Below are 10,198 nucleotides of genomic sequence, written 5' to 3'. Positions count from 1 at the left end.
TAAGGGGAACTGAACGAGGAATATTAGAGTTAATCAACTATGTAGAGGGCTTAGGAGTTTTTTAGTTGTTTACCATTGTATAGGACTGTATAATAGTATGGCTTATGATACAGAAAAATGGAAGAAAGGGAGAAATTAGATAAATAAAGCTATAGTGAAACATTTATTCATTTATTGAACATTTAATTAGTATTTATTGAACATCTACTATTTGATGGGTATTGTATTACATCCTGGGGACATAGTACTGTGATGAATAAGGCAGATTACAACATCTGAACCAAAGTATTCATGGGGCTCACAATCCAGAGAGTAAGATAAAATTAAATAATAAAGACACAAATAATTCAGTAATTATAACTGTAAAAAAGGGCCATGAAAGAGAAGAACAGGGTACTATGAAAACATAAAACAGGAAGGACTGATCTAATCTGGGACAGGAAGGGTGGGTTGGAGATGACATTCGTAAGGATGGTAAGATGAGACCTGGAAGATGTGCACAAGTTAACTCAGCAAGAGTTTGGGAAGAGCGTTTCACGTGCAGGGGACAGCATGAGCAAAGACTAAGAGGCAGGCAGGAGCATAGCATATTGAAAGAACTGCGAGGCCAGCATTAGTGAAGGGTATCCATCAAGAGACTGAAATGGATAATATGAGCACTGGAAAGCAAATCATAATATTTCTAGCTGTTAACAATGATACCACTTTCTGGATGGAGGAATTGTTGTTTAGTTCATATGGGTAGAATTCAGTTACCTGTTCAATAGGGAAAAAGTTAATATTATAGTCCATGAATTGGTATAACTTTTAGGTAAACTAATAATTCTGACAACTGGAAATTCATCTATTCCATCTCATACAGTTTTAATAACTTTGGAATAAATACTTCTCCTGGAAACAAGAGTGCCTAAAATGTTTTGGCAAATGAATATCATTTAAGAAGTGCTTTCTTCCCTTTCTATCTATGCCCTTTGGAGTTCCTCCCAGTTGTCAGGGCCATCCTTGACAGTCAAGTCCACCTTTGAAGGATGTATGTCATTTGTAAAGGCCTTTTGCTGAAAGATTAAAAGATCAAGGGAAATAAAGCTGCTTGTATTCCTAAACCCTGGTGGTCTCACAGAATTTTCTTCTCTTCATTTTTTGTTATCAAAGCATCATCCCAAATTCATCATGTTGTCCAACACACCCATGTACTTCTTGCTCCAATTCTTCTTGTGTCAAATCTCCCTACACAGACCCATGCATATTTCCAATTTCAATTTTTATTCTTTTTATCTTTCCACAAGACTGGGTGTCTTGTTTGTGCAATTGTGTCTAGTTGTGTCTATATGTATATTCTTGAGATATGAGGATATATAATTATGTGCAAACACAAAACTATTTATGCAGGTAGGTGTCCATACATGTATAAACAAATAGATAGGTGTGCCTTGTGATTAAGCACTATAGGTCTGCACTGTTCAATATGGGTAGCCAATAGCCACATTCGCCTATTTAAATTAGCTAAAATCAACAAAACGTGAAAATTCAGTACCTCTGTTGTACTAGCCACATTTTGAGTGCTCCAGTGGTGGACCTGCCCACTCAGCTCATTCATGCAACTCACATAAAGGCATGACCCTGCCATCCTGTCCAGGGGGTGGTTAGAGTTCAGTAGCATGGCCTATACAGCAGGTTTAGTCTTTATACTTCACACTCTCAAAAACATGTAAATGAATCCAAACACTTAGTCCTTAGAAATTCATTAAAATCTCTTGTCTGCTTCTATCTTCAGCACCCCTATATTCCTTTGGGCTTCTCTTTCTTCTGCCATGTCTCTGTCCCCTTGGTCCCTTGATCCTCTCTCTTCTCTGGGCCATGTGTAAGTCTACACAGGGTCTAGATGAATCACATCCCCAGCTCCACGAAGCACCCTGAAGATTGAGGGTTGGTTCTATGCTAATTGCTCACCAGCATCTGATTTTTTCCCTTTTATTAATAGAAAGTGAAGGAGAAATAAGGAGCTTAGTGGGCAAAGATGGAGGGAGAATGCTGTGAACCTCCAAACATTAACAATTTTATCCCATCGCGTGTAAATTAAAGTGTGTACATTAAACTTTGTAGAGTTCATCTATGGAATGGCTTCAGTTCCCAAATAGTCTTACTGTCACCTTTGTTATAAAGAATTACACTAAAGCGTTCCCTTTAGGTAGTAAGGGGATAGCTTAAGCAAGTGAGTGCAAAAAAATCTTTTTTTTTCTTATTTTCCTAGTGCCCCAACTATATAGAGTAAATAATGAGGACTTATAAAATTGCTTCCCTTCCAGGGTGTAAGCTGGGCCATGTAAAATGGATAAGATAACATTTTACATCAGTAAATTAAAAGAAAAGGCATTGCTCCATATAACACCTGGCACATAGTAAGGCTCAATGAGAGGAGAATCTAGAGCAGTGGTTCTCAGCCTTGGCTGCACAGTGGAAGCACTAGAGGTACTTGGAAAAAAAAAAAACCATCCCTGGTTCACTTCCCTAGAAATTCTGATGTAATTGGTCTTAGGTGTGGTCTGAGTGTTGGCATTTTTACAAGCCCACCAGGTGATTCTGTTGTACAGCCAAAGTTGAGAAACACACCCTGGTGTAGAGGGAAACTCTGGGTTCTTCTCTACTGTTTTCCTTCTGATCTTTACAGGGATGCCATATCATCTTTGACTCAGTCATGGGTTTGGAGGGTCAGGAGCTGATCATTTGAGATGAAATTTTATATTATTCTAGATGTGGTAGATGTGGTCTACTACATGTTACAAAGTTGAATGTGTGTGCCATGTGCATGTGCACACATATGTGTGATGAATTTCTTGTGAGCCCTTTGAAGCTCCATGTCCTTAGCAGGGTACCCTACACTTAGAAATTTGGAAGCCTTCCTTTAAGTAACACTCTTGTTTTGTGCACAAATCCAAAATAAAAGTGACAGTAATTAGTAGCATAAATCAACAAGCAGAATGTAGCAACCAGTATAGAGAGGCTGGCCTGACAGTCCTCAACGACACTTTTATATTTATATATCCACTATGCTCAAGATTAATTTATTAATTCTGTAGCAGGTTAAGGGAGTGGAAGCAGCTGGTAATCATTCATTCATTTATATATTTTCATTCAACAACCATCTGCTGAATGTCTTGTATGTGCCAGGCCCTGGTTAGGGTTGGGGACTCAATATTGAATATGACTGCACAGCCCCTGTTCTCAGCCTAGTGGGAGAAAAGATAAGTAAATGAGCGATTGCGCTCAGTGTGAATGTGCAGTAATGGGGGAGCACAGGATGCTGTGAGAGCACATAGTTGGGACATCCAATCCAGGCATGGTTGGTAAGTTAGGGGGTGGTTATGGGGAAAGTCTCTTGGGAAACATAACTTTGGGGAGAGTGGCAGCCATGGAAATAAACCACTTGGATTTCCCTTCAAGAAAGAACGTACTGCTCAGCTTCTAGAAATGCAGCTATCTGATAGCATCCAGCTGTTAGGCTCTCAGGATTAGCCTTAGCTTTCAAGCTGACCCCACATTCTTATAGGCAGGGGGAACAGCTTTGTTCCACTCTCGGACATTGTGTGCAGAGAGTGGAGTGGATAGTAGAAGGAAAGGGAGGAGAGAGAGGTAAGCAAGGAGTATTGTAGCCCAGATCATGGGGGACCTCGTAGGCCATCATAAGAACACTAGCTTCTACTCAAAGTGATATGGGGTTAGAGGAGGGCATTGAGTGGGCGTTGCCATAAGCTAATTCATGTTTGATTCAAGTTCTTAGCCTTTGATTTTGCTCCAGCCCACTTCCTTCCCTTCTGTCAATGACATCCATCCCTCCAGGGGACTGCCAGCCCTCCAGGGACTTGCACCTAGCAAAGCAATACATCTTCAGAGTGACTCCTAGTCTGACAGATTAGAGCAGCTGCTGTACAGTGGGAGTTTTAAAGAAGCTGAAGATTTCATTTCTAAATTCAAGAGTGTGATGTTCTTATAGATGAGACTATGTGAATTTTTTGTGTGCCCAAAAGTTGTAGAGGTTATGGAACATCAAGCCTAGGACATAACACCAGATGACATCCCAGAAACTTTTTAGGGTGACAGGTAAAATGACTGGTTTTTCTCCTTGGGGGAAAGAACCAACCTCTCTAATTGTCCTCCAAGTTAGACTGGCCTTCCCTGACTTGTGAAACCTGGTTATCAGTGAGCTTGGCAGGAAGGTGGCCATGAAAAGGTCCTGGTTGGTGTATAAGCCCAAATTTGGAGCATGAGTATTTATTTTCTATTCTCTGTCCTCTGAAGATTTCCATGTAGAGAGCTGACCTGGGGCAAGGTAGCAATCCAGGCAAAAAGGGAATAATTTAGAAGAAAATTAATTCCTCCCTTGAGGAACAATTTCTATTTACAAATTTTAAAATATGTTTTGTGTTTTATTTCACTATTTCCTAGGATTTCATTCCTCTAGCTGAACTTAAAGCTGTCTTCAGAAGGCCCCTGACTTGCTAGCTTCTCATTCAACTGCAGAATACACACCGGGACTGGATGTGCTTGGAAGTCCACTTTCCAATAGATTTCTGTGACATCAAAAACAACTATTTTCAACACCACCTGGTCCCAGAGTTTTGGGAAGGTCAGTGCTGGGAATGAGATCAGATCGGTTCTTATCTGCAATTCTCTTCTTCACCTGGGTCTCTGAACTAACCTGGCCTTGACAATTCCTGGTCCCCACGTGCCACAATGAAGACCATGATTATGGCCACCACCATCATTATAAAAATAAATAAAAGAGATACTTAAAATGGTCAAAACTGATGATTCACACATGTTAATGGTGAATAAACATAAAAAAGTATTTTAGCATCGCTAATAGTCAAAGAGGAAGAAGGAGAAGGAATGTAGGGCAGGCAAAAGCAATAAAGTTGCAAACAACCAAAATGGCCCCCAACAGGCAATTGGTTAAATCTGGATACTATGGAGTATCTTGGAAATTTCTGTTAACAAAAAAACTGTATCGGCATCATAAAATATCAAGAAATCAGGTCACAAACTATATATGCAAATATGTTCTTAGCTTTCAAAATAAAAGCATTTAAAAAGAATACTCTCCAAATATCAACAATATTTATTTTTGGAAGTGTAACTATGAATAATTTTAATTTTTCCAAATATTTTTCTGTAATTTCCAATTTTCTAGAATAAATGTGAAACAGGAAAGCCAAATCAAAGTAAATTTTAAGAAAAAATAAAAGAGATATTAAAATTATACACAATTTTTTCCTATAGTATAATTTTCACAGAAAAAAATGTTAGAGAAAATATTTTTAGGAAGTCATCTAATATTGCTGTTGGCTTTTCCTCACAAGAATATGATGTGATGGCAATAAAAAGTTGTTCAGAAAGTTATGATTTAAATGGTTAGACTGGTTTCAGTGAACTTCAGGGTCAGCTCTACAGTTTAATCATATTGTTTTTACTGGCTACCAAGGCTACAGAAGTATAGGTACAACTGCTATAATTTCTTAGTTAGTGGGAAGTGGTACATTTAAAGTACACAAATCCATTCTCTTTGCAGCCCTCTATCACTTCCACTGCAAATGGAGGAAAATAGAGGAAAATTGAAGAATCATTTAGTTAAGATGATAGAAAAGAAGAAAGGAAATAAGGGTGGTGGGGGGCAGGGTGGGCAGGGGCCTTTGGAGAGCACGCAGCACTTGCAAGATCCTATAAATGAGAGAAAAGCAATGATGGGGACAGACATTTACTAAAACTTTCCCTGTGTTTTGTAACCTGAAATTTCTAAGACATTCCACTGTGTCCAGATATAACCAATTGCCTATTGTGGGCCATTTTGGTTTTTTACAATTTTATTGATATTGCCTGCCCTATATTCCTGCTCCATCGAACTCTTTGATTATTAGTGATGCTAAAATACTTTTAGACGTTAATATTTGTGAATCATCCTTTCTCTGAGCCTGGACTCAGTTCTAAGTCCTTCTCCCACATGATTTCATTCCCTACTCATAGAACATAGAAATAGGTGTCATCTTCTCCACTTCACAGATGAAGAAACCGAGACTCAGAGAACTAACTTGCCCACGATTATACATTCTAGTAAACAATGAAGCTGGAAATGCAAACTACCTTCTTAACTCATTCTGAAATTACATGTGTGTATGTGTGTTTGCATGTGAGTGCCCAATGAACATGACTTTGTCAAGGATGGAGTTTTCCTCATCCAGTCACCTGGAGCTCAGAGACTTGAATTGACTCACTCGTGGCCATGGAGGCATCATGAGAACACAAGCCACCAATTAACAGTTTAAATCAATAAAGTGTAATTTGTGTTGGAGTTTCAAACTGACTGGGCAAAAGCTTTGAGATGGAATGCAGGCTTTGGGTGCTGGCAGCCATTATGGGAAAGAGAGAATCATGAAAAACAACAGAAGGTATGGAAGATGATGCCTTCGACAAGCTAGTCTATGGGAAAATTTTGGGGTGTGCTGACAAGCGAGTATCATCATCCAATTAGCAGCTCCTCACAGTACCCAAGATTCCCATTTTCCTAGGATCTGGGGAGTGGGAAATCTGAAGGGCAGATCAGAGAGTCTTACTGCTTCAGGACAAGGACAGCCAAGGGAAAGTCTTCAGTATTTGGAGAGATACAGAATCAAGTGGAATTAAGAAGAAAAATTCAGATTTAGAAAGCCAGACAGAAGAAGGAAGGGGCTGGACTCTAATAACTGCCCTCATCCTAAGATGGGCGTTCTTTAAAAATGTCCCAGTACTCCTCACACTCTTGTAAAGTCACTTCTCCACATCAATGACTTGAGAGTAGTGCTGCTGGTGGTCAACCTGTAGGCAGGGAGACGAAAAATTATAGAGCAAGAACTTCAGTACCAAGAACATGGTCTCAAAGAGGGTCTTCATCGTCCCCTTTTGTATCTTTCTGATGATTTATTGCAAGACTTACGGCTCTTCCATGTGAAAGCATGGCATTTGATATCAGCTAATGGTAGAAGCATTACAGAGAACACTTTCCAGGGAAGCTGTTTAATGATGATTACAATCAGTGCATTTGAATCTTAGATGACCTAGTGAGTCACTGTCCTCTGTAATTTTATAAGACTCATTTTTAGACTATGAGTCTTTAAACCTCCTATAGGACCTAAGGTGGTGTCTTGCTCACAAATACGAGGTGAATGAAAGACAGACATCCAGGTGTCTTTCCAGGGGTATGTTGGAGAATCCAAAACCTATCTTCCTACAAATGCAGTTTGTTTTCGTTCCTTTCAAGTGTCTTCTCTGGATTTGCACATTGGAACTCCTCAGTCACCAGTGTGTGCCTGTTATTCAGTAAGTACCAAGAAATTTCCCTTTGGTTGGTTTTCACTCTCCATGGCCAAGTGTAGTCATCAGAGAAATGTTTCAAATAAATTTAATAGATTTTGTCATCTCTGTTTGATGCAGAATGTCTGAGAAGATGCCGGAGCTAGACACCTCCAATTGCAAACACGGCCCAATTACAAATAAATCTACAAATGAATCACTTTCTAGTTTTTGCATGTTGGGTGTTTCATATGCAGAGTTGATGCTATTGGCTCTTCCTCAGTAAGATATACATCTCAAGTAGTTTTTGCAGTGTGATGGATTGACCTGGCCTGATAGATAATATGATGGAGTGACTATACCATGGACGGAATCATCACTGTCTCCTGCCAATCTTCCACAATTGTAAGTTTTCTTATTTGTTCACTACAAATGTCAATATAGATTAAAAATCATTTACACTTTTTTATTAGCCTGGGAATTTTTGACCACCTTCCATGAGCCAGGTATTATGCGATGCCCTTTACGTATAACCTTTCATCTCTTTATTATTCTATCTTATAGTAGAGGGAGCAGGGTTTCAGAGACACTAAGTAGATTGTCTGAGGCCAAACCTCTCTTAAATAGCAGTTAGGATGTGAATAAAAGTCTGTCAAAATTCAAATTTTTGTTATTTCTACTACACCATCATTCCTTGGTCACATTCCCAGTTGGATGGAAGGAGTTTACTATGTAGACTATCATCCCCAAACTGCCTTTATTATGGAACCATATCAAAGACTTGTACAAAAATCTAAATAAATAACGAAGACTGCATTCTCCTTTTTGTTTTTGTTTTTTTTGAAGTTATTATTTAATGACACAGGAAAATAACATGTTATGAAACAAGCTGGTTACAAGTAGTAGGTAGATGACTTCATTTTTTGATAAAAAATTAAAAAGCATGAACTTGCATATAAAAATTAGATTAGGTACAAAATGCCAATCATATTTACTTCTGCTCAGTAATTAAATATTCCTCCCTTTGTTTTTGTCTTTTAAAAAACATTACTTCTGGAATTGAAAAACAAAAGGGAAAACATGATCCTGGAGAAAGTTACTAAACACGAGGAATTAGGAATCCAAGAAGCCAAACCAGGAGCCCAGCAGTCAAGGTTGGAAGCCCAGAACACGTCTCACCAGTGTGATAATGGCCAAGCCCCGAAGTGGAAGATTGTTCTTTTCTTTTCCTACTGGAATATTCTTTACCAAACAGTTTCCTCTACATTAGATATTAGCACACTTACATTTAATGGGATTCTATGATTAACTGGCACAACAGCAAAGTGATGCCAGAAACTTTCGTTTTGAATTGCTACATAATCTATTATTTTGTAGTTATATATTATACAAAACACACTAGAAATCAAGTGCTCCTACAACAAAAAACCCATCTAACTTTGCTGTTTCTTTCTGACTTTGTTCATTTTCAATCTTCACAACAAATGTGTTTTTTTTGTTTCAGGGACTGGAAGAGGTAATTTTTCTCAGAAAGAAGCAAACATTAATATGTGCTAGGCACTGTCTGATGGCTTGGCTCTAAGACAAGGCAGCTGCCCATGTACTGTACAGAGCAAAAAGGCTTACCAAAATCCAAACCACCTTGAGTTAAAGAAATCTGAATGAGGAGCATCACTATTCTTTGTATGTGTGTTTTAAAAGTCTTTGCTGTGTTACCAAATAAAGAAATGCGTGTATTATACCTCTATTGATGTAAACGAGGCTCAAACATCTCAATTCCACCCTCTTCCTACCCCACACCCATCAGATGTTATGACTGCTAGTGACACTTTATTCAAATTACAACCCGTAGTTTTTGCTCTAAAAAACAAAACACCTGAGAAATGTTCATTGCTTTAAAATCAAGAATCTATAAAAGCAATGCCACCCTAATCCTAAGGTGATTCTTAGGTATTTTCCAAAGCTCTTTGCTCTTTCATACTACAGCATTTTCAGGAGGAGTCATTAGGTACTCTCAGTGTCCAAGAAATAACTAAAAACAAAAAATAACCTGAGACTCTTTTCTGCATTACCACCAGCTTCCCAGTACACCAGGTCACCTTTTACAGCAGTGAGCAAAGCAACCCATGCCACGGAAATCTTCACAAACCAAGAAGGAAAGGTACAAAAAGAATTATAGTAAAACAATAACATACATTTGTGTGTATGAGGGAGAGAGATTTAAAATTAAAATATTATATCATCACAAGAAACAGCAGACATTCCTTGCTCTGTCCTTGGGCAACCAAGAAAATTAAAGCCTGTTTTATGTCCCAAAAATAAAAGAGACTTGATAGAAGTAACAGTGCTCAGTGCTTGCAACCCAAGTCAATTTATACTCTTGTCAGACCAGTCCAAATTCCAAATGCTACAAAAATCCTGTTAGATCAAGGGGTAAAAATTCATTTTAGTACAAAGTTACTCAAGATAAAGAAAGGCACGTCTTAGGTGAGAGAACTGCTTGCTGCAGATGACTTTTTGCTAATGTGTTTAAAGATTATGGACTTCTCAACTTTCTTAGTTTTCTGGTAGCCAAATCCTCCTTGCTTTTTCTGCTTGCCTTCATTGCTGTTCATGTTCAGACCAACAAAGGGAGGCACCTTGAAACCAAATGACAGAGCAACTTGAGGCAAATTTAAGTTATTGACATTAAAGATCTGTTTCAGAGAGTAGGAATCATAGGCTCATATGTATGACTTACATGCTTCCTCGGCTGACTTATGAAGGAAGTAGTTCTTTTCAATCAGTTTCTCAAGTTGAGACTGAGTATCCTAAATTTTAGACCAGGAAAAGTCAAATTCACTTAATGGAACCTTGGATTGTTTCAAGTAATGAAGGA

The 10,198-nt window shown here is 38.4% G+C and overlaps 1 long non-coding RNA gene across 1 annotated transcript; it reads left to right on the top strand.

The window, feature by feature from the left end:
- The first annotated feature begins 5,698 nt into the window (after positions 1 to 5,698).
- On the top strand, positions 5,699 to 9,408 carry LOC126962191 (uncharacterized). The gene is made up of 4 exons (XR_007728634.1): positions 5,699 to 7,347; positions 7,462 to 7,725; positions 8,394 to 8,474; positions 8,825 to 9,408. It is a non-coding gene; the product is annotated as an uncharacterized LOC126962191 (long non-coding RNA).
- The last annotated feature ends 790 nt before the right edge of the window (positions 9,409 to 10,198 follow it).

The sequence above is a fragment of the Macaca thibetana genome, chromosome 9 (assembly GCF_024542745.1).
Source record: "Macaca thibetana thibetana isolate TM-01 chromosome 9, ASM2454274v1, whole genome shotgun sequence".
Taxonomy (NCBI): domain Eukaryota; kingdom Metazoa; phylum Chordata; class Mammalia; order Primates; family Cercopithecidae; genus Macaca; species Macaca thibetana.
This window is presented reverse-complemented; position numbering and strand designations above follow the sequence as displayed.